Consider the following 25,685-nt stretch of genomic DNA (forward strand, 5'->3'; position numbering starts at 1 on the left):
TTCCTCACGCCTGAGAAGTCTGCATGTCCCTATGGCTATGATATATGAACATATGGCCTCGAAGCAGAAGGGTGACGGAGGAAGAACACCAACACTTAACTGCCACAGCCCAAAAGTGACACCTGACCCTTCCACTCACAGGTCATTGGCCAGAGCAAGTCACGTGATCCCCATCATCTACAAAGCCCGCCAGGAAAGTTAGAGCTATTCGGGGATCACTAATTTTCTCCTCCGCAGACACAGGCCTGTGACAGAACACAAGATAATTTTACATGCTACACGAGATGATTTTTGGTGAAGATAGATAGAGCATTAGGTAACACTGAACTGCATAATGAAGAAATTGTTCCCTGTTGAACTGTCTCAACAGCCCTGTAATTATGAGAAAGTCTCAGTTTGGTGATAATATGCCTTTCGCGCCTCTCTGACGCTGCTAATCTCCTTTACCGATAAATAAAGGGCTGGCCTCAGATTCAGAGACAGTAAGAGAGAAAAATTAAAAGATATTCTACTAAGTTTACAAAGTTAATTTTTCCCCATCACACTTATTTTCATGCATATTACCTATATATAGCAAATGATACCAATTTTCCATTTAGGATGGCAAAATAAAGTTTCCTCTTCAAAAAATCTATTTTTTAACTGAGGCTATTTAAAGAAAAATATTAAGTTAATGACAGTACAGGCAGTACACGAATATGGTGAAAAATGTCAAAGATGGAGTGTGAATGATGGAAGTCTGGGAAATTCTGTTCCAAGTCAAACCCTGCCGCACATATATTAATGTTTATTTTAGAAGAAGTGGTACATACCTAAAAATTCAAAAAGTACTGAAGTATATATAGTGAAAATTCTTCCCCTCGACTCCATTCCCCAGCCACACAGCCCCCCTTCCTGGACGAAACACGTGTCAATAATTTTTATGAATCCTTCCAAAGAAATCTGAGACATACAAGCTAATGCTTGGATGTATTCCCTGCCCCACTCTGATTCCCTTTACACAAGTGGCCACTGCATCAAGATATACCTTGCAGAAACAAGCAGATCTTAGTGGTTTAACTCATACATTTGCTCACACAAAGCTTGCTGTGTGTTCAAGAAGCTTTCCAGGCAACTGCCATCTGTGGCAGTGACCCAATGACCCATTGGAGGCTCCATCATCCTGCAGCCACACCATTTGCAACACAAGAGTCCTTTGGTCAACGTGGCAGAGACGAGAGCCCTGGCATCTCCTGCACCATGGATCCAGTGATACACACCACACCCACTCACAACCCGCTGGCTGACATGCTCCCATGACTCTCTAACTGAAAAAGAGATAGGGAAGTGTAATCCTTCCATGTTCCCCCAAGAAGAGGGAGCTCATCTAGGAATGTCCAGTAGGGACCCTCCTACTGGGGGGTACAGTATAGATACCGTTCCCACTGTGATCGCTCGCCTTTTTCATTAAACAGTGCATCTTGGAAATCATTCAGTACCCTTACATTCTTCTTTTAGCTGCATATACTCTTCCCACCATTGATGTGGCCATTTCGCTGTTGAAGACATTTAGATTGTTTCCAGACTTTTGCTCTTTCAAGCAACACTGTGATGAAAAACGCCATGTAGACTCCATTCGACATGCATACTGGTACCCAAATGATAAAAATCCTAGAAATGAAAATTCTGGAGTTTCAGGTATGTGCATTTATAATTTTTGTAACCCAGTTTGGTACACAGCTGCCATGTTAGTGGGACAGGTTCTTCACAAAGCCCCAGCTCAGGGCCATTTGGACCAGACACAATTTCCTTAGTTTACTTAACAAACACTAAGTACCTATTCTGAGCCAGGTGCTGTGCTGGGAACTGGGGAGAGGAAGATGAATTTCAGTCCATCTCCACATTAAGGAGTTCACAATCTAGTGCGGCGGGGAGCGGGGGAGACAGATGCACAGCCAATTATTCTGGTTATATGCTGTTACGTGATGTAGCACCCCAAAACTTAGAGGTGTGTGACAACCACCATGATGCTCCCTGCTCTAAAATTCCTCAGTAACAAGTCAGGAGACGGAATTTCCCTGACGTCAAGCGCCTACCTGCTGGTCAGCAGAGGTAGTGACAAAAGCAGCACTTGTACCCAGGTCTCTGTCACCAAAGCTGGTGACTACATTGCCTCCATGTTTGTGAAGCACCCAGGACATTGTGAGGACGTGGTGATGCCAGCACCCTCTGCCAGCCACAGGGAAATTAATCTAGCTAATTGACCAGGTGACTTTCCTTTGGAGGAGCCGTATCTCCCTGGGAGACCCAGCAGGCATACCAAGGCTTCCTAGGATTTATACACACACACCCCCATTGCCCTGGCCATCCCTTAAGAAGCCCCACCAGTCTTAAACCTCAGTACCCTCAGAAGGACCTAGTCCTATTCTCCCTCCTCCCAAAGCCCAACATTTCTTATCTTCCCTTGGCACTCACTCCAGACGTATTATTCATGGTGAATTCATTTGTCCCGAACGCAGATGTAAGATGTAATTCCCCCAGAATTCAAATGTAATTTAAAGTTATTTTCCAATATCTAATTTGCCTTTTATTTATTTAGGGCAATATTTCAGTAGGTGCCTCCCAGTCAAAGTGCCAGGGTTTGTTTACAGGGCCAGGCCCAGCAACAGAGAGAAGCCACGTGCCTGAGACACAGACGTTACCAATTTAAAAAGTAATTACAACATTGAACACAGCCTTAAATAAAAGCGAAAATGCAGGAGACAGGAGGGGAAGAAAAAACATAAATTGGGAACAATGCCGTTTTCCCCAGACGTTTTGTAATATCTGCAGCCTGCCTGGTACTGGCGCCCTGCCCTGGCTGCATCCAACAAGGAGGGATGGAGTGGCTGTGCCCTGTGAAGAGGTGGAAAGAAGTTTCTAATCATCAGAGATCACCTGTCTGCCTGTTTGCCTGTCTGTCTTTTCTCTTAATGTGTTTCTTTAGTGAGAACCCTCTTACACTGGTACTCAGGAGATGAGTTAGTAAACTATATTGTGATAAATGACCCAAACTCAGCCCAAATCAAACTGACTTAACTAGAAAATGGGTATGTTCTGGCTAATGAAAGACCATCAGTAGTGTTAACTTCAGGTACAGCTGGATCTAGGTGCTCAAAAATCTTCAAGAATTTCTCCATCTCTATCTCTCAGCTCTGCTCCCTGCAGAGTTGACTTCATTCTCAGTCAAGCTTTCTCCACCTAGTGGCTAAGACAGTGCCCCAGAAGCTTCAAGCTTACATCCTCCCACCTTAGTACCCTGAACAGAAAGCGGGTGCTTCTCTTCCCACAGTTCTAGCAAAAATCTTAGGTCAGGCTTTCATTGGTTCTACCTGGGTCAAGTGCCAATCACTGAATCAATCACTGTAGCCATGGAGTTTCAGTTCTCTGATCGGCCAGGCCTGAGTCCAGTTTCCACCCACCTCTTTCCCAAACTACATGACTGAGAGTAGGGGAAGGGTGATTCCCAAAAAGAAAACGGAGGTTCTGTGAGAGTTGAAGAAGCCATGGGACAGTGGGCAGGTAAGGATAACTGATTTCCATCACAGATACAAATGATTTCTGTCTGTTTCCAATCCCCATACTCTTCACTTATGCTTTTCCCTTTGTCTGGAATGCTTTTCCTCCCCTTATGCACATGAAGAATTGTTCCACATTCTTGGCATCCCCACTGGCAACTCAGTGAAGCCTCTCCTGATGTCTCCAGGGGAATCTGGTCCCTCCTCGTCTTTACTGAGGTAAAGAGAGAGACAAAGAGACAGACAGTCAGAGACTGAGAGAACTGACAGAGAACCTGGAGGGAGAGGAGAGAAAGTGGGGCAAATAGAAGACAGGAAGGAAGAGGAAGTGAGAAGGGAGAGCGAGGAATGGCAGAGGAGTGGCAGAGGCTGAGGGGAAAGAGGAGGAAGAATCTGGGTGTCAACACAGATAAGCTTAGTAATAAAGGAAAAAGTCAAGTTCTTTGTTAAATAGATTCAGTTCCTAATCGGTACCCATCTCCTTATTAAGCATTGCAAAGATAAAGTCCTCACTTTCAAGCATGTGAAAGAACAGTGTAAAATGATGCACAGTCAGTGCTCCGACATGGAGGGACCAGACTCCCCTGGGGACGTCAGGTGAGGCTTCACTGAGCTGCCGGTGGGGATGCCAAGAGCGCAGAGCGATTCTTCACGTGGACAAGGGGACAAAAAGCATTCCAGACAAAGGGAACAGCATAAGTAAAGACCCAGGAATGTTAAGAGAGTGCGTGGAGTCCAGGAATGGCACAGAGCGAGGTAAGGCTGCAGCGGAGAGTGGGACAGGGGCCAGAAATGAGGTAGGGCTAGCTCGTGTTGGAAACTGAGATTTTTATCTGGAGCACCAGTGTCTAAAATTTTCATTAGAGGGTCCTTGAGAATCTTCTGGTTTACACCTAGGGATATATGAGTGCTCAGCAAGAACTTGTAAAATTTTTGGTGTGTTCACCAAACACCAGCAGCCTCTGGATCATCTCCATGACAACCAGATGGGATGTTGATGACCAGGCGATGTTTCCTGTCTGTGATCACTTTGGGGGTCTAATAATATTGTAGTTGCCCCAGGACAAGAGGAAAATAAAAGGGGTAGACTTGATACAAAAATGATGTGTTTGTGCTGGATAAAGCCCAACTGATGGCTTTCCATGACAATTTAAAGTTCTTAGAGAGAAAAGGGTAGAATTGAGTCTCCACCACCCACGCCCAATAATAAAGGCAGTCGAGCTCAAAAGAACCAGTGCTAGGACAGCAATTCATCCTTAGTAAGTGGCAGTTCTGTTCCAGCAAAACAACATCATGTATCGTATTAAGTAAATAATATTCATTTGAATTTTATCACTTTTATTTGTACTTAGTTTCTAATTTGCTTTTTATCTTCTAGCTGTTTATAAACTTTGTCATTCATTCTAAGACAATTATAAAAATGGGATGCATCTTAAAATTTATAGCCTCTTACAATGACAACTGACAGCATTTTCCCCTCTTACTGCTACATAAAATAATAATGTGTCTTCAATGCTCTTTAGATTCAATGAAACACAGCATTTGCAGAAGGGGCTGATACTTGGTTGTGTTTGTAAACAGCTAAGTAACATTAAAATTAGAATGTTTAAGTCAACATGAGGTCCACAGGCTGTTTTCCATAAAAACAGTTTATATGGTAGTTGAGTTGGGCTATCACTGATAACAAATGGGGCAATGAGAAAAAGTTTTAATCACAGAAGTCAAAGTTCCATATTAGAAAGATACTTCAACACTATGTTGGATAGAAACAGAGCAATTTTGCAGATCAACTGAGAAAGTATGAGGAACTAGACTGAAGAAATGTAAGGGACGATGAGGATGTAACTTGGAGATATCCAGGAGGCAGAATGGATCGGATTTAGTGATTGATTACATGTGGAGGGTGAGGATGTGAGGAGAGGGAAAGAGGGAGAAGCAGGACCAAAGGATGGGAGGGTTAGCATCCCCAGGGCATGGAAAGGTAACAAAGGTTGAGACGGTGTGGTTGTAGCAGTACTGATGGCGATCCTGACGGTGAGGGCTGTGGTGACAGTGATGGTGGTGGTGGTGATGATGCTGGTGGAGGTGATGGTGGCAGTGGTGATGGCGTCATGGTGAAAAACCTGGGGTAAGAAGTGATAATGGGGGGGAGGTATAGCTCAAGTGGTAGAGCGCATGCTTAGCATGTACGAGGTCATAGGTTCAATCTCCAGTACCTCCTCTAAAAATAAATAAATGAGTAAACCTCATTACCTCCCCTCCCACCCCCCAAAAAAATGATAATGGCAGCAGTGGTAGTGGTGGTGTCAGCACTGACGCTGGTGATGACTACAACAGAATTATAATCAGGATGCTTTAACCTGGAGGTCTACAGGTAAAAGGGGCCACGTTGGGGACTGGCCCCTTCAGCTGCCGCATCTTGACACCAAGAAGGTGGGAAGATCCCCCCTCCTCCTAGCCTCACCCATGAAACGAAAACCACACCTCTCTTCTCCCATCATGATGGTAGGTATCACTCTCATTCTCTAATCACTCGATGGGAAATAAATTGTAAGTGAGCACTGGAACCAAAGGATTCCCCCCACAGCAGGGAATATCTATTATTTACCCATAAAAATATTTCAAGGGTTATAAGCATGTAAACTGTGATTAATTAAATTCACAAAAATTGTTTCTGATGCATGTAAATGAGGTGGTTCCTGCTGGGTGAGACCGAGGCTTCACTCTCTGCGACTGCCGGGGGAGGCAATTGGGGAGAAGTTACCCAATTCATCTCCTACTCCAGAAACTTTCGGAAAAGTAATACCATAGAGTCCATCTCAAGTGCAGCTGTGCCCTGAGCTTTTCCAGGTTCATCCTTCTATGTCTGGTCTATACAGTCAAGGGGATAAGTTTGAATGCTGGTTTCCCTGTTTGGGAATTTATTCCTACCCATGAGTCCTGGAAAGGGCCTGAAGTCATGGAGTTTGAAGGAACTAGAAGGGAGAAAATCAGCTATCAGTGGTCCACTCTGACCGCCGAGTCCAGGAAAGGGCCAAGACTAGCTTCAAGTTACGCTGACTCTTCTCTAGGGCTTTCTGTATGCCACCCTAAATTCTTACAGGATTTTCATGAGTTCAGCAAGACCCTGAATTGCATACCCAAAGGAAGCCAGCCCAGAACTTGTGGCCTGAAGAAAGGGGCAAAGGAAGATGGAGGGGCCGGGCTGAGTTATGTTGCAGTGATGTCCAGCATCCAAAGGTCTATCCGTTGTCTCTGTCTTTTTAAGCCTCCAAAGACCCACCTGGCTAACCCAAAGACCCTCTCTAGGCAATTGGTGCCACAGTGGGCCCATGAGGGTTTCAGTTATCCAAGAACACATCCAGGTGCCCAGACTCCCCTGGTACACTGTCCTCAGCAAGGGCTATTCTCCCTGCAGCCCCCACAAACCTGGTCTTTGTTTCTCCCAGCCCCAGAAGTGCCCACCTCAGCCCACACACCTCCCGGGGCTGGACTGTCCTGAGAAGAAAAAGACTGAGCGTGCCTGGATGGAAGTCCCAGGGAGAGCGGAACCTCAGAGACACGCCCTCTCCTACCAGGACCCACCCACGTCCAGATGCAACTAACACTTCCCCACACCCAGGGCAGGCCAGGTGCTCTGTTGTGTGTTTTCACATTTAGCCCCTGTAAGTTTCACTCGAGTTTTCCAGATGAGGAGATGGAGTCAGACATGCCTTGAGGACACCAACTGCACCAGGTGCCTTTGACAAGACAGGCAAACTCCCCAGCACAGGCCACAAGGCCCCACCCTGTGGCCAGCCTCGTGCACAACAAGACAGGGCCAGACAGTTCCACTCTCCCCCAGAATACTTCCCTAATGCCTGAGGGCAACCTCAGGCCCAGGGTCCTGGGGTCTGATGGCCAGTCCTCAAATCCTCTGCACGTTTCTCCCAGAGGCCCAGGAGGCTGCTTTGAATGAGGCAACCTAGAAATTCTCAGATGAAACTCCCTTGGAGAATGGGGAGAGGAACTTTCAGAAGGACCCTCGGGTGGGTCAGGACAGGAAGACAGAAAGACTGACATCCGAAGTTGGGACAAGGGAGTCAGGAAGAGCAGAGCATGGCCCAGAAAGGGGTCGCAAAGACATGACTGCCCCTAAGCCTTCAAGCCTCAAGCCATCCCAACTCCACCCCAGCAGACCTAAGGTCAGGACGCCCAACTACCATGGACCTCCCGGCACCAGGGAACCCACGTGGGTCAGCATCCACACAGCTGCAGGCTCTGTGAGGAGGAGTTTTGACACATCCGGGTTTCAGGGACCCGGTGATAATCGTGGGGAGGCCAAGAGCTAACAGAATCGGAAGAAATAAGGCAGAACAAGGCAGGACCCCACACACACGCACCACCATCCTCTCCATGAAGAATGAGCCCGAAAAATCCAACACTTGCGTTGGTAGGTTCCCTGTGTCCTCCTGGTGTGCAACTCATCTCTCTGAAAGACTCAACCTCTGGCATTTCCCCGCGTCATTCCTGCCGCATAGGGTTTCAGAGTTCCCTTATGGGAACCCAGCTCCAAGCCTTATAAACAACTTCGAGGTCACCTGGGATCTTGACAGACTCAATGCTGGCCCTGCACTTGAGCGGGTTGGTGTCTTGGATGATGGCAGTGGCATCCAAATCTCCCAAGGATATTTTTTTCTCTGCCATTAACAAAACAGGGATAAGTAAGAGATGTAAATGGTAAGAAACCGAAGCCGCCTCAGAGGGCACACAGTCAAAAGGGAGTTTTCCCACCTAATTCAGTCACCTGCCCCCACTCCCAGTCCCCGGAGGTGACCACTGTAACAACTGTAGGGGCGTCCCTTCTAGAGAGAGCCACGCGTATCCAAGCAGACACGGGTACACCCCCCGACTCCCCCCTCCCAATGGTAACCCACCACCAAGATTCTCACTAACTTGCTTTTTCCACTTAATATTTATTGGAGAATATGCCATATGTGTAAATCTGTCTCATAATTTTAAACAGCTATGGATAATTTGTTCATGGGTCCCTCTCAGATGGGTCTTTAATAAGTTATTAAACACATCACGTTTAATCTTCACAACTACCTCTGAGACATACATGTTACTTCCCTTTTTTATTGAAGTCTAGTTGATTTACAATGTTGGGTTAGTTTCTGGTGTACAGCATAGTGATTCAGTTCTACACATATATATTCCTTTTCACATTCTTTTTCATTGTAGGCTATTACGGTATTGAATATTCACATTACTTCTGTTGAACATTTCAGTGCAATTCAGAGGCCATCTCGTACTACCTGAAAGGATTAGGAGTCCTGTGACACTGTGATTTATAGTAAGAAGTATACACATTTGGTCTTTCTCCCCATTTCTGGCACAGAGCTCCTAAAATTCTTGGAGTTTCCTAAGTAGTGAGAGCAATAAGATGTCTTGATATTTATGACAAACCCCTTTCAACCACACCTGAGTTTATGTTTATGAAGTAACTTCTGGAAAGCACCGAAGGATGGGGGCTGGTTGGGAAGGCAACCAACCATATGACTGGAGGGTTGGAACTTTTAGTCTCACCCCCTGACCTTCAGGGAGGAGGGAGGGGTTGAAAGTCAAATCAATCTCCAATGGCCGATGATTTAGTCAATTATGCTTATGTAATGAAGCCGCCATAAAAACCAAAAAGGATGGAATTCAGAGAGCTTCCGGTTTGGTGAACACAAGGAGATTTGGGGAGAGGGGCACGCTCAGAATGTATGGAAGCCCCGCCCCCTTTCCCCACGCCCCGCTCTGGGCATCCCTTCCACGTGGCTACTCCTGAGCTACGCCCTAGCAGGCAGAATGCTTCTCTGAGCTCTGTGAGCCGCAGGCAGCGGGACCTAAGGAGGGGTCTCGGGAGCGTCTGACCTATAGCCAGTCAGTCAGAAGCCCAGGTGACAACCTGGGTTGTGACTGGTATCTGAAGTGGGGCAGTCTTGTGGGACTAAGCCCCTAACCTGTGGGGTCTGATGCTGTCTCCAGGTAGATAGTCAGAACTGAGTTGAATCGGAGGACATCCAGCTGATGTCACATAACTGCTTGGTGTGGGGAAAAACCACACACGTTGGAATTGGCATCAGAATCTTAAATCCTCAACCCTGTCCACACCGTAGAATTACCTGGAGAGACAGGCTGCCCCTCAGAGGTTCTGGTCCAAAGAGCCTACACTCCACTTCCTCCCTGGCCTCAGCTGCTGGAGCCTGTGTAAGGCCCAGCCAGGCTTTGCGCTGATCAGTCCATCCATTTTTATGTTGTATTAAAGTTGCTATTCCTACCAGCCACCGCTACCTCTTGGCTATTTCTCAGGACATTAACTTTTACGGCTGGTCCTCTTCTGTCAGTGTTTCTTGGGGTGGCATTTTATTCCATCCAGGAGACCTGGGGACAAAGCAGCTGCAGCTACAGTAACTGGGCAGTTAACACTCCAGGACCCCTGAAGGGCTGCCCCTCCCAGCTGGGACTGGTGGCCTTTGGTTCAGGCCCCTAGATTATGATTGAGCTGGACACAAATGCAGAGAAAGACACCACGTGGGGTAGAGAGTGGAGACAGACACCGAGAGGCAGAGAAATGGAGGACTGTGCTCTCATCCCAGCCACACAAAGGTGGCATGCATGAACTGGCTCAAGTGCATTTTAAATCAAATAAATAATCATTTATTAAGACATTGTCATTGAAGACCTAAATAAACATTCCTCCAAAGAAGACATCCAGATGGCCAATAGGCACATGAAAAGGTGTTCAATACTGCTAATTATTAGAGAAATGCAAATCAAAACTATAATGAGGTATCACCTCACACCAGTCAGAATGGCCATCATTCAAAAGTCTACAAACAATAAATGCTGCAGAGGGTGTGGAGAAAAGGGAACCCTCTTACACTGCTGGTGAGGATGTAACCTGGTGCAGCCACTATGGAGGACAGTATGGAGGTTCCTTAAAAAACTGAAATAGACTTACCATGTGATCCAGCAATCCCACTCCTGGGCAGATACCTGGAAAAAACTATAATTTGAAAAGACACATGCACCTCAGTGTTCATAGCAGCACTATTTACAATAGCCAAGACATTGAAACAACCTAAATATCCATCAACAGACAACTGGATAAAGAAGACGGAATGCTACTCAGTCATGAAAAAAGAATGAAACAATGCCATTTGCAGCAACATGGATGGACCTGAGATTATCATATTAAGCAAAGTAAGTCAGACAGAGAAAGACAAATATCATATGATATCATTTATTAATTCTAAATTAATTATTATTAATTTTAAATATCATGATATCATTTATTCATTTTATTAATCTTTTTAAAAGACACAAATTTTATTTACAAACCAAAAACAGACTGACAGACACAGAAAACAAACTACAGTTACCAAAGGGGAAAGGGCAGGGAAGGATAAATTAGGGGTTGGGGATTAACAGACACATGTTACTATATATAAAATAGATAAACAAGGTCCTACTGTATAGCACAGGGAACTATGTTCAATTTCTTGTAATAACATATAGTGAAAAAGAATCTGAAAAGAAAAAATATATATATGTGTATGTATAACTGAATCACTTTGCTGTACACCTGAAACTAACACTGTCCATCAACTACGCTTCAATAAAAATATTTTTTAAAAGAGACACTGCTATCACCAAAAAGCATTATCCACAGTGCCTGCAGGATACCAAAGGTAACAGAGACATCAACTCTCTCTGAAACTATACAAGGAGGTATTATTGGGAAGAACCTAAACCACAGTCAGAGAATTAAGTGCTTTTATTCAAATTTATCAGTCAGTGTAGGCTAGGTTATGCTGTGGTAACAAACAATCCCCAAAATCCCAGTGGCGTAAAACAGCAGAGAGAAGGAGATTGACTCTTGCTCATGCTGCACATCCATCAAGGCATGGCAGTGACTCTGCTTCATGTTACCTTCCTCTGTGGACTCTGTATTCCATCCCTAAGATAGCCCATAGAGGATGAAGGACCTGGTCCCCAGCAACATGCTGGTAAATGTTTAATAACAGTTCTCTGGGAGAAGAAAATAAGGATACACATTTATTACAAATTTTGCTGATATAAAGAATGTATAGTATGCAGTTTATATAAGATAATAAAATATGTAATACCCTTTATTGTAAATTCCATATAGCCCAATAATTCTCACAGAATGCTTTTATTGATTTTTATTGAACTCATACATCCACAGCCCACCTATAGTGGCAATTTCACTATGACTTGATATATTTTCTTACTATTCACAATGTAACAGCTACCAATGACACTTTTTACTTTGGTTTGCCTTTTTCCCATCACTTTCTCAAGTCTAGACGATCAACCAATGATAAAGCCCTGATTTGTAGCATTTGCCAAATTTCTGTGGTATAAATACTCCCAGTATGACGTATTTCAAGCCAGCAAGGCCACTGAACGCAGAGCTGGATGTGTGACAGCACACCGTTATGTAGCATTTCCACTGTACAATGGATGCAAATCAGCTCAAGCGCTTAGGTAAAGTAAAATGCAGCAAAATAATTAGGAAGTGATGAGTTTCAAGTATTTATTACCTTTGTTTTTAATAAAATGCATTTAACTGTAAGTTTATATAATTTAATCTTTAATGATGACTATATTTAAAACAGGCTCACCAAATTCGAGAACATTTAATCATCAGTTCTCACAGGCTGATAGAAGCCAGCTCCAGCTCACGTCTGCTACTCTCCAGCTGCTGGGAATGCAGCCCTCAGCCCGCAGCTGTCACTCCGCTCCAGGAATTGCTCTCAGCTGAACAGCTGCGTCTCATCCAAGCTCACATCCCCTTCCTGGGAGTAACTTACATCCAATGAATGATTGACATGGGGGTATAAAATGTCAGACCATTGCCCCAACTTGGGATACCTCTGACTGAATCCCCAGCTTCAGAGCTCTTTGCAGAGCCAAATTCTCCATGTGCCCAACCCTGCTTTCTTCCCTTCGCCCAAGAGCACGGCCTGGTAAACTTCAGGTACTCTAAATTCTATCTCAGAGTCTGCTTTCCAGGGAGCCCAGCCTTCACTCTAGGGTCCAGGCTGAGGGAGCAGCACCACCTGGAACATTTTTGTTGGTCATCATGGAAGAAAAGAGATATTTCTGAAGGGACTCACTTCTGCTCATAAGCCATTGGTCAGAGCTAATCACATGTTCCTACCCAACTATCCTATATCGTTCCCCAAAATGGGAGCTCCAGAACACCTGGCAAACAGCACTGGGGATTACCACTGCAGGCACATGACTAGAAAATTGCAGCTCTGAGATGGAACTCCAGGTTTCTCTGACCACAGAGAAACTATAGTCTTTCCTCCAGGCTGTATGAGGATTGAATCTTCTTGCTAAGTCCTGAGACTGTGAAGATGAGTAATATTCATTCCCCACCCTGAGCTCCACTCTGAAGCATCCACAACATGAAAGCTGATACACAGACTTGTCAGGTCAGAAATCCACACATGGATGAATCTTAGTATCCCCAAGAGACCCCTAAGAGACCACAAGTCTAGGTCGGCAAATACACTCCATCCTCCTACCTCACATACGTTGCAGACATCACTAATCGATCCTGACACTTCTTCCTGATAAGCTTGGATGTGCTGAGATCGCCAGTCATGGCTCCAAACAGGTGTTACCAATCAATCAGAGGACACGCATAATTTAAAACCATTTGCCATTCTGAAATCCTCCGTTTTAAATATAAGGAAACAGAGGCCAGAGAAGAAAAGTTCATAAACCACACACATGGTCAGTCAGTCTGGCACTGTCACTGCAGCAAAGACATGTGTCCTGGGATGACAGAGGACAGTCTTCCTAAGGCACCCAGAGTGCTCACTGCTAGGAAGTGGAAAGCCAGCCTCAGCCCAGAGCTTTCCCCAGTAATCCACCTTGCTTGGTAGCTAATAACTAATAGCAAAAAACAATGATATTTGCCATTTTCAGGGCACATCCCATGTGTGGGGCCCAGTGGTAACTACTTGTAATGCATTTATCATTTCCCATCCTTACACCATCCTCAGATGGTTGTTAGCAATAGGTACCATGGGCTCTGTCCAGTTCAAAGATACAGACACTGAAACTCAGGGAGCAACAGCACTACGTCTCTCCTGGAGCGGCAGGTTCTATGTCTTTTGATCCTCACAACAGCCCTACGAGTTGGGTAGTTTCGCACCCCATTTGGCAGATAGAGAACTCGGGGCTCAGTGACACTGTGTCTGTGACCTAAGGACACAGAGGCAGGACTGGGATCCAGATGGTCTGACTCTAACATCCAGCTCATGATGGTAAATGGTAAATAGAGAAGTTCGGATTTGAACCCCCGGTTAGTCTGCTGCCCTCAATCACCAAGCTGTACTGGCAGTGCCCACTGCCCACCTGAAGGTGATGCTAAGGAGAGACCTGGAGCTGGGTCTCCGATGCAGAGATCTTGCAGTCTGCAGAGCAGGGGAAGGCAAGAGAGCAGGATGGTCCACCCCAGGCAAGAGGCAACTGGCCAATGGGAAGCTGTGATCAGAGGGATGGAGTGGTCTGATATTGGCCAGATCTCATGTCCATCACCGGGCTACACATCCCCAGGGCTGAGCGCAGTCGCTGGCATAGATTTAGGGACCCGCAAAATACTTGTTGAGTGATTGTTTTAGTTTACTTTTACTGCATGGAGAACCAGCTCTAAACGTAGTGGCTCAAAACAAGTCAGCGTGTTTAGCTCATGCATGTAGTAGGTTTGCTGGGCTGGCTCAGTGGAGCTGGATGGTCGAAGGTGGTTCACCCACATGTTAGCAGGCTGGGTACCATCAGCTGGGGGGCTCCATTGTGTCCCCCGCAGTCTCTGCTCACCCAGCAGGCCAGCCCCAGCTTGCCCACGTGGAGTCCGAGGGCAGCAGCAGGGGACTAACGTCTGCTGGTACTGCGTTTGCTAACATCCCATTGGCCAAAGGCCATCACATAACCATGCTCAAGTCTGAGATTTGGAGAAGTAGACTTCACTTCTTAGTGGAAAAAGTGCTTTACAAAGGGACTGGGTACAGGGATAGGAAGAACTGGGGCCCATTTTTGTCACAACCTCCCACAGGGATTGAGCAAACAAATCAATGAATAAATAGAAAGCTGAGAGGAACTAACAAAAAGGTTCTGTCCAGGCGGAGCCCCTGGACTCTGTCTGACCTCAGAACCTCTTTTATTTCTCTGTCCATAGCAAGGAGCAGGGGACAGAGAGCGCACATGGCCCTCAGATGAGATGAAGTGGCTGGGGAGAGGCCAGCAGGAGCGAGGAGCTGAGCAGGTCCACGTGCTGGCAGAGCCTGGACTCTGGCGAACATTCCTCCCGCAGGTCCCCAGCTAGCCCCAGGGAGGAGAGATGTGCTTGTGTGGTCAGCAGGTCCCTGTGCACCACCCTCCTCCCGCCCCCTCGCCCAAATCTGCATGGCTGCCTCTTGTCCCAGCCATCCCTCTGCCCACCTGAGCCACCTTCCACATCCCCCCATGCCCCTTGTGACACATGGCGCTGGGGAGTGTAATTGCCATAGTGATTACTTACAGCCATTACATTAAGTTTTAAAGTGCTCCCTTCAAATTGAACAATGTTTTTTCAAAGTCAACAGCTGGTTCACAGCTTGAATGCAACCGTTAGGATAAATTAAATAAAAAGGGTAATAAAATCACAGTCTAAATTTAATTTCTTCAGAGTGCATAGGCTCAAAAAAAAAAAGAGCATTTAAATAATGCCTTGAAAATACAGCCAGAAAAGCAGAAGTTAATTCACTCCCTGATTATGTCAGCTAATGGGCACACAGGCACAATTAACCACATTATTGCCCTGGTGTGGACGAAGCCCCAAGCTCATTCCCAGGGTTCCGCTGTATAGTCCACAGGTCTGTGTGCAAAGGGGTTATCAGACAGGGGGCTATATATGCACACAGGCTCAGTAACAGCAGAGATAATGGACAAGGCAGGCTGCCATCTCAAAGCGTCTTCCCATTACCCGCAGCTACCTGAGGTCACCTGCTGTGACCTGCCAGTGCAACTGCCTGCCTTACCTGGAAGGATGGCTGGAGCATCTTCAAACTCGCTTGTATGCAAGCTGCAAAAAACAGCCACTAAAACCCTTTGCCTCTGAAGGGTAACAGAATATGCCACCCTAAAATATGCCACTTTGGCATAAAGATTCTTTTGAGCTGAAGGCAATTGGAAAAAAAAAAAGATTCAAGAAAAGCTCTCCATCCTCCCTTTGTTTGCCTAAAAGCAGAACCTAAATTTTTAAAGATGTGCCTCCTCTCTCTCAGGATGGACAGAAGTTAATCACTGGACACCACTCTAGTCTCTCATCAGGGTAGAGATGGCATCAGAGGAACTGACATAATAACTTGTACTCAGTGGCTCTCATCTTCCATTGGTTTCCCCATTTAGTTATCTTCCCATCATTTGCTGCCTTAGAAACTCAAAGTCCTTTTCCTTTTCATGACACTTCTCTAACACTACACCGTGCCTTTTTAAGGTGCTATGTATGCCCGAGTTATAACCACCCCCTCGAGTTAGTCAGCCCTGGATACTCCCATGCGTATGCTAGATGTACACATCAATGAACTTGTTTGTTTTTCACTTGTGAATCTGGCTCTTGTGGGTCTAATTCACACCCGGTGAATCTAAGATGGGTGGAAGGAGAAAGCACTTTCTTCCTCCCCTACACCTCAAGGCAACTTGCTGTGTGACCCACATAAAAAGACCAGTCCAGCACTTCCTCCAGGATTGAACCCTACATTCCAAATTTGGAGTCAGTCTGGACTTGAATCCCACCTCTGCCACCTATTTGCCATGTGACCTGGGGCTCATTTCTCAAAGCCTCAAGTACCTCCTCTGTAAAAAGGAAACTCATTCTTTCACAGAGTCAATAAATATGTACTGAGCAACTAGCCTGAGCTGGGCCCGTTCACAGGTACCCAGGACACAGCAGTGAACCAGTCGAACAGAAATCTCTGCCTGAAGGAACAGACAATGAAAACAATCAGGAAGCAGTAGGTATAGACTGGGAGAAGGCAATTCGTGTTTTGAGGAAAATAAGGTAGTGGAAGGAGGGGGTTGTAATTTTAAATAAGGTGTTCAGGGAAGGCTCCACTGAGAAGGGGCTATTGGAGTAGAGCCCGAAGGAGAGTAGGGAGCCAGCCACATGGATATCAGGTGAAGAGCATCCAGCCAGAGAGACAAGAAATGCAAAGTCCCTGAGGCAGGAAGGAGGCTGATGTGTCCAGAGATGAAGTCAGAGTGCTAACCAGGGAATAAAAAGATCCAATTTGAAGAGCTAATCCATTCATTCAACCGGTATTTCCTGAGTAATTAATACACACACCAGACAGGTTTGCTGTGAGAATTAAGTCAGATAAAGTGAGGGCAGTTCCTGGCACCCACTAAGCTCTCCATACCTGTGAACCACCATCACTGCAGAGAGGTGGACTCCCCTGCATCCTGGGCAGGTGGGGGTGGACACACTGCTCCAGAGAGCCTGGGTCCCAGCTCTGCTTTCTGCCCCCGGGGAAGGACGCAACCTCACTACCAGTGAGCCTGGTGCCAAAACCGTTGAAGCCCTTTAATGGAGTGCCCAGGTGGCTGGGGGTTTCTCCCCGGCTGTCGGTCCAAGCATGGAAGGTCTGCATCACAGAAAGTATTCTGCTGCCCTCTCAGCCTTCGCGTGCACAGGCAGTGGTCTCTACCGCCAAATCTGTAGTCCACCTGCAATGCTGCAATTATTTACTCTTCCTTTACTTGTTAACTACCCAGCCTGGGCACCCTATTCCAGTCACTACCTGAGTTGGCCACCAGGGGGCTCTCAATGCTCCTTTTCCCTCCCTTCTCCCGTTAATGGATCAGACAAGGTCCCACATCCCACCAACACACACACACACCTCCTCCTCCATCTTCATCTCCATTCTTACTCTTGAAAAGTCTTGGCCCCAGGGCTGGCATGGTAAGAGGTAACCTGGCGTCTCCTCTGACTTTTGAAGGATGTTCACCCTGGGAGGGTCTACTGGGTCATACAGACCAATTTTCAGTCTTCCTTTTTGGGGCTTCCTTTTTCCACTACTATGCCCTAATGTGGTCCCTCCTCACCTTAAAGAAAGGGCAGCTGATTCTTCCTACTTTTAAGATGGAGATGGAGCAGGTGAGACTCCTCCCATGGTCCCACACCCCCCTTAGGCTGTGACATAGAAAAGATTATCCAGGGAAGCTTCCCAAACACTTTGGTGCATATGAACCACCTGGGTGTCTTGTGAAACTGCAGACTCTGACCCAGGAGTTCCGGGGAGGGGCCTGAGGGTCAGCATTTCTAACCAGCTCCTGGATGCGCTGATGCAGCTGGTCCAAGACCACACTGAGTGGAAAGGGTGGGGGCTTACGTGCAACTTTCTTCCTCGTAACTGCCGCAGCATCCCTGTACTCTCTGTCTCTCTCTGGACAGAAAGCATCATTTATTTAAAACACATATATATTTGAAATAACTCAAGTAGCCATGTCTAGGAGACCAGTTAACCAAACCTTAGTATAGCATACAACGGGTGGAGTACCATGAATGCTTATAACATCCAGCCCTCTGAGAGGGGAAGCCCTGATTGGTAGAGTTTGCCCACTTCTGTTGCGCAAACCCTTCCTCCAGGGCCAGTTTCAAGCTACCAACATGGCGTCAACCAGCTCACAAATTTCTGACAGTTTAGCAGTCAGTTCTTTTGATTCCAGCACACCCTGCTATGCAGCTGTAAAATATATATATGTTTATAATAGCAAGGAAGCTCTCTCTGTATGATACGGAAAGAACGCTAGAATATACCGGTAAGTGGAAAAAGCAAGAGACAGAATAGTATATATAGTTTGCTACCTTTTGTGTAACAAAGGAGGGAGGTACAAATACACACACACACACACATACACACAGTTGCTTGCGTTTGCATAAAGAAGTTCTAGAAAAAGACACAAAAGTAACAAATGTGCTATGAAGAGACAGAGAATACAATGCACAGAGACAAGAAAAAGAGTGATGTTTTTTGTAAATATCTTTTCATGTTACTTCGATTTTTGAACTATGTAAACACAACACAGCATCTATTCAAAAACTTAAAGTAAGAAAGAAAACATATAGAGAAGGCAAGCAAGTGATTGTGACATTCTTATTGGGGTCACGGGTATGAACTGTTCCATAACTCCTGAAGTATATGTCCCATTTCTTTAGGTTTCTACATCAAGTCATACCCCCATTAGACAGTAAATTCAATACTAATCAATTTCCGGAGTCTTCTCCCTTCTGTGGATCATACAAGGACCCCAGGGTTTGGTCCAAAGTAATTAGAAACAATTCAGTTTTCAGCTCTTGCAATCATCATTCTCACAGTTGCTGCTTGTGACTGTAGAGCAGAGGAACCAAGAATTGACACTATAGCTTACTGCCTATATTTCAATCCCAGCTCTCCCCTTCACTGGCTGTGTGACCTTGGGCAAATGGCTAAACTTCTCTGTGACTCAGCATCCTCATCTGTAAAGTGGGAGTCATAATGAGACCTATGACTTAGTGTATTAAATACAATGAGACCAGTGCCTGGCACTAGTGAGCATTTGATAACTGTTTGCTACTGACACTGTCACCATCACGCACAATGTCCCATCAATAACTGCCCTTTGGGGTGGGTGACAGATATCCATCAAGGGTCCTCTCCACTGATGCAGGCCTGTTTCAGGCACCATGGATCACACTTCCCAAGGCTGCAGGACTGACAGACCAGCATCCACAGCCCTCACGGAGTCACCCCACCGAGGACCTGCCACTTGGAGGGCCCTGAGCAGGGGGACTCACCCACATGGCCACCACCTTCAGAAATTCAGCATATCCTCACCCAATCTCAGAAGCTAAAAAACCTCTTTCCCCTCCAAGCACCAGACCCTTGCAGCTCTGCCTTCCGGATGAGTCAGCTAAATTCCCCTGCAGGGAGTTTCAAACACCCAGCATTCTCATCACCCACATCACAGTCTCCGGAAGTACCTGTTAAAAATGCAGAGTCCGGGGCCCACCTCAGAGCTGCTAGCACCCTGCACTCAGCACTTCCGCTCGTCAGGGCTGTGAAACCTCTGAATGTGCAGCAGGCCCTGGGGAAACGGAGGAAAGATCCCTTTCATTCCTTTCTGATGAGCCTCAAGCAATGAGAAGAAAAGGGAAAATAGATTCCCAATTAATTTTTCAATAATTCACACTGCTTGCTAGGCATAACTGAGCCAGCTTGAATTTTGCTGAAGTAAATCATTTCTCGACGCTGGTACTTAAACTGCTTTTAATATCAAATGATTAGAACCAACATCAGCCCCTCATCACAAATTTGGGAGGCCAGTAGTAGGGTACAAACTTTGTTTCTTTGTATGTTTTTATTTGTTTGTATTGAAGTATAGTCTCTTTACAATGTTATGTTAATTTCTGGTGTACAGCATAATGATTCAGTTACACGTGTGTGTGTGTGTGTGTGTATTCCTTTTCGTTATAGGATATTACAAGCTGTTGAGTATAGTTCCCTGGGCTATACAGTACGTCCTTGTTGTTTATCTATGGTGTCAACTTTTTATCCCTCAGCAAACTTTCTGCCCACCAAACCCTGTCCAGAACCCTGAAACAGTGAGTCACATTTCATGCAAATTTTCATTATGTGACTTGGAAATCAGGCGATTTAAAAATATTAATAAAGACTCGCCGTATGCTAAGATTTTGAAATAATGCAGATCTTGCTTTACATTCATCCCTGTGGGAAATTCAGTCTTGAATAATGCATGGCTTCAGGAATGAATCTCTTGCATAAATCTGATGCAAGTCTATCTGCTTGGATGGGGGGGTGAATCCCACCACTTAACCCTTTCTTTCCCTCCCCTTTGTCTCCCATGGGAAGCTGGGGCCTGGGCACTGCTAGGGTGTCCGTTCAGCTTTTGAGCTAAGACGTCCTGCACCAGTCACTCTGCTGAGACCTGTGCTCTCATTCACTCAGTCTAGATCATTTAAGCCCCCTACTGTGTGCCCTTCTGGCAATGTGGTCGCATCATCTTTGTGGAGCTGACACTCTGGACCAGCCCTCCCAACAGCCTGAGATGCCAGCATTATTATTATTGCTCCCGGTTCAAGATGAGGAAACCAAGGCTCTGCCTGAGGTCACCCAACGAGTAAGTTGTGCAGAAGCCACATATGAACGCAGGTTGTCTGATTCCAAAATAATCATTCCGTCTGCTGGTTGAGGAGGAGGGTATTTGGGGATCCCAGATCCTGGCCAAACCCCATCTCATCTCAACTACGAGTCTATAGGGGAGGTCATGGGTCCTGTGATCAGACTTCTGTGGTCAGCGCTGGAGACAGGAGCAATGCCTGTGTGACACAGCCACCCCACTGCAAGGGAGGTCGGGAAGGCATTTAGTGAGTACCCTGTTGGCCCCTCCCATCTCATACATATGTAGATATAGATATAGAAAGATACAGCTACATGTGGGACTTCTGTTATCAGAAGAAGGAGTGGATGTTGGGGAGGCAACCCACAGTGTCTCCTGCGAAAGGAAGCTTCAGTAAAGGTCTGGAAGAATGAAAGGGAAGTTCCAGTTGGACAAAGGCAGGGAAAAAGGCAAAAGGCTCAGCAAAGTTAAACATTCAGAGGCAGGAGAAGTCAGTTATTAACTTGGAGACCCAGATACGGAAGAGGGGGCCTGGGGACAGAGAACCAGCCTGAAGACAAGGCTGGGGCAGCCACAGTGAGGAGACGTCCCCAGACTCTCCCATCCCCGGCAGGTGGGGCCCTGGGTGGGAAGGGAAAGGGGCCTGTGCTCCTCTTCACACCTGTCTGGATTCACACAGGGACAGGCCATCCCCACGTGGGTGTGTTTGGAGCTTCTCTGAGTCAAGCTTCCTCTTCATAAGAGCATGGTATTTTCTCCCTCAGAAAGTCTAGATTCTATGAAATGTTACATTCACTTTGCTTCTATAAAACAGACCCAAAGGCTCTCGGTCCTCTCGCTCTGAATTCTGCATCTATTCAGAGCCCAGTACGCTCCCATGGATAAAGAAAGACGGCAGGCATCCCCCTTTCATGGCTGGTATGCAACAGGTGCTGAGCTAATGATCAGCTAACCTGGGGGTCCCCAGGCCCATCTGCCTAATAAGCAGCAGTGACTTGGGTTTACCTGGTTTGACAAGAACTTTTTGCCTCAAGAGTCTTGTTTTTCCATCAGCAGTATTTATGGATTCTCCTAAGGTCCTCACATATACTCACAAAAAATCTGAGCCCATCAGAAGTAGCTGCTGCCCCACCAGGCACCAATGTCCCCATCTCCCCAGACCTCCAAACATCACTGCTGTGCGCACTGTGATGGAGAGGGAGAAGCCATGGAGGAAAATAGAATTTTTTTTTTTAAATTCACTGTTACAGCAGCCTCCTGTCCAAGCCACCTGGGCCTAGTGTGTTCCAGAAGAAAAGAGTTCTTTCTGTTTTCAGTTACAGCCATCTCCAACCCTGCACAGAGACAGGCTCCCACAGGTAGAGCCACCAAAAAGATCTGAGTGGCCTCCTTCAATCCCGCCGTAGACACTTTCTTGACTACGAGAGATCCTGGGGAATCTCTGTACACCTCCCAGTGAATTCCCCTTCCCGAGAGCTCCTGAAGGGCAGGGCCCTGGCAAGGGCGTGTGTACCATGTGACTCCTCCCTGGGCCACAGCCAGGGGGCCGGTGCATGTGCAGCTGACCCGCACTGGGCCATCAGATGTATCCCGCACAAGAATTGGATGCTGGGGCCAAGAGACATGGGGTCTACTTCCCGGAGGGCTGGAACTTATAACTACGGCTCCCACGTGAACCAAAAATCTGAGAAACCGCATCAGTACACCGGACAGAGAGAAACAGAGATGAGAGGCAGATTGACGCAGGTCCACTTCCCAGCTCCAGGCCTTTCCTGCCCTTTCCATGAGGTCAGGATTTCCAGAGGCCTCCGTATCCTCTACGCTCACCAGGGCTCTTGGGTGCCTGCAAAGGCTCCACTCTAGCTGGCTGGGGAAATAAAGGCATTTATCAGGCAACAGTCACTGAGTCTCCAGAAGAGCTGGAGGAGAATTGAGCTTGGAGCCCACAGAGCCAGGAAGAGTCCCCAGAAGCCCCTGCAAGTATACGACAGCAAAGACCCTGCAGCGCCTCCTCCCGCGGCGGGGCTGGGCCCGCGGCACTCCTGCCAGGAACCTTCCTCTCCCTGTCCTGAGAGTGGAGTCTGCACCTCAGTTGCAAGGGGTGGGGGGCTGCCAGGAAGCACCCCTGGCTTCTGTCTTCAGGAGGCAGAGCTACGAAGGAAGACAGTTTCCCAAAGGTGATCAAAAGAAATCACAGAGCAAGACAGGTGTCTGCTACATCATTGTAGTAATATCTTTTTTTTTTTTTGGCTCCTGTTGGTGGCTTCTACAAGGTCATGATGACACTCTGGACTCAGGATCCTGGACCCCTTTTACCACTGGAGCAACTGGGACCAGCCTGGCTTCTTTCCAGGGTCAGGAGGGGTGAGGCAAGCGTAGGGTTCAGGATAAAAGTTAAGGAGGCGCTCACTCTCAGGCATGTGGAAGTGCAGGGTCGGCACCTGGGCATGAAGGTCTCCTTAAATTGGGTGTCATGGTACCTCCTTTGCCACCCTCGTCCAGGCCCTGCTTCTTGTTCAGCCTGAGAGATTTGCTCTCCAGATGTCTATCTTCCTGTAAACAAAGCTGGGTGCCCCGCCTACACCGGCATTCCTGGCACATTTCGACATGTCTGAATCCACTTAGAATCCACCAGAATCACTGACACATTTGTTTGGTGGACCGATTAATTAACCATGACAACCAAAAAACACCACACACTGACCTTGTGCCAAACACTTGGGTATTTAACCAGCACCACGGTTCTATGAGGCTGTCCCTGTGATTATCCTCACTTTACAAATTCTGAGGCTCAGAAAGGTAAAGGGACTTGCCTGAGGTCACACAGCTATGAAGTAGCAGAACAGGAACTGGACCCAAATCTCTGCACTGCCTCTTCCAAGCCCCCTTCCAGCAGTAGCCTGGCTGTAAGAGCCACAGAACAGTGGAAATGATCACTTTTAACTCACTCAAGGTGTTTAGAATGGCCCTGGGACTACTGAGTCATCAGCCCCTAAATCCATTAGTCATCACTATAATTAGCAGCATGAATCTGGGTGCTAGTACGATTACTATGACCACAACCATGACTGCGGAGCAGTCACTTTGTGTTGGGTTAGGTGAGTGATCGCATGCAACCCTCACTATAAGCAGAAGAGGCGTTATTATCCCAATTTTACAGCTGGGGAAACTGAGGCACCCAAGAGTCAAGTTAGTTGCCCACAATCACACAGCTGGGAAGTCACACATCAGAGCACGATGAGGGTGGAGGGCCAGGGGCCTGGGTGAGGGTGCAGACAGCCAAGAGAAGCCTGTGAAGCATGCCAGTTCTTCAACCAGAGACTATTCAAATGGATTGAAATCTCCTTTTGACTGGTCTTTTGGAGCCAAAATAAGGCCCCCAGGTACCTCTTCCTTCTCATTTCACCTCATCAAAAGATCATTTTCCTCAGAATCCCCACACTGTCTCCAAAAGACAACAGCCTTCCAGAGGCATAACCTTGGTGATGGGAACCAGATTTCTCCTACCTTCTGCTTTCAGCCAAGCGACATTAAATTAAGGCTTATAAAACTCACCTAACATGGTAGTAATTGTATCACCCTACTGGGGCTAGGAAGCATTAATGTCCAGTAGCAAGTTGGTCAGACAGGCATGAAGAGGCCTGGAGAAGGACGGGAGAGAGAGAAGCGTCCTATCTGGCTATCTGGGGACCCCCAGGCAAAGCCAACATGAATCTTTGGGTTAGACTGGGCTGGGGGACAGCAGGAGGAAAAGCTGGAGCCAGGACATGTTCTGGTATCAGGCGAGCACACAAACTTTACAAGATGCTATTCTGTTCAAAGCAACTGTTTAGCCAGGGATAATGATTAATATGGCATCAATGGGGTTCCGCTAGTAACTGGTGACAGTAATGATGGTGAGCACGAATCACAGTCCCCTTCTTAGTCATGCTCACACCTTGGCATTTAACACAAGCTTAAAATACAGGGGAGATTTGTAAAGTAACTGTAACTTGTACTGAGTTGTTTTGGTGGTGATGAAAATATGGGTGATGGCGGCAATGAAAGCAGTGGTGGCAGAGATAGAGGTGGTGGTGACAGCAGTGATATGGCGACAAGGATAGTCAAGTGCTGGTGACAGTGGAGGATTGTGATAATGGCAGCTAGGCTCACAGCATTGTGATGGTGATGGGGGCAGTGTTGGAGGGATGGATAACGGAGACAGGAATGGTAATGACGGTGTCATACTGATGGCAGACATGGTGGTGCTGATAGTTTAGTGATGTGGCAGTGGTTTGGTGATGGTGATATATGGTGATGGTAGTGATATCATGGGTGATGGTCATCGCTATGGTCACAATGTAACAAGGACAGTAGGCCAGTGATGTGAATGGTAGAGCCTGGTGAACGGAGCTGGTTATACTAGGATGGTAGTGGTGTTGGAGGTGGTGACAATCGTCAGCGACAGAAGATACAGGAGGATGGAGAAGAGGAAAGAAGAATCCCAGAGCATCGATATCATCAGCCTCGTTGACAGGAGCTTGGTTCCATTCCCTTTGGTGACTGGAGGTCAAAAAGCTCACTGTCCTCCAGGATAGGGACCCCTCCCCCACCCCACACTACCACTTCAGCTGGAACGCACAACCATGATATCTGCCCTGGAATTCCCTTCCTAGGGGGAAGACTGATCCACATTAGGTTTCATAAATGCACAGATGTCCTTCCTCCCTCCATTTCCATGCCATCTTCACCTCTGCCTGGACCTCCTAATGGGCTTCCCTGCTTCCTCCCCAACCCCTCATCATCCTTTCTCCCCACAGCAGCCAGAACCACTACTGCAAAATGCAACTCAAATCTAGTTACTTATCTGCTCAACATCCTCCAGTGGCTGCCCATTGTTCTTAGTCTGTTATCCAGATTTCTTGTCACAGCCTCGACTCATGT

The 25,685-nt window shown here is 46.8% G+C and overlaps 1 long non-coding RNA gene across 1 annotated transcript; it reads right to left on the reverse strand.

Moving 5' to 3' along the window:
- Positions 1-11,322: 11,322 nt before the first annotated feature.
- LOC140686953 (uncharacterized) lies at positions 11,323-12,503 on the reverse strand. Its single transcript, XR_012060958.1, has 2 exons — positions 12,212-12,503; positions 11,323-11,594 (listed from the first exon to the last, which is right to left on the reverse strand). It is a non-coding gene; the product is annotated as an uncharacterized lncRNA (long non-coding RNA).
- Between the last annotated feature and the right edge of the window lie 13,182 nt (positions 12,504-25,685).

This window comes from Vicugna pacos, chromosome 18 (assembly GCF_048564905.1).
Source record: "Vicugna pacos chromosome 18, VicPac4, whole genome shotgun sequence".
In the NCBI taxonomy this organism is placed as follows: Eukaryota; Metazoa; Chordata; class Mammalia; order Artiodactyla; family Camelidae; genus Vicugna; species Vicugna pacos.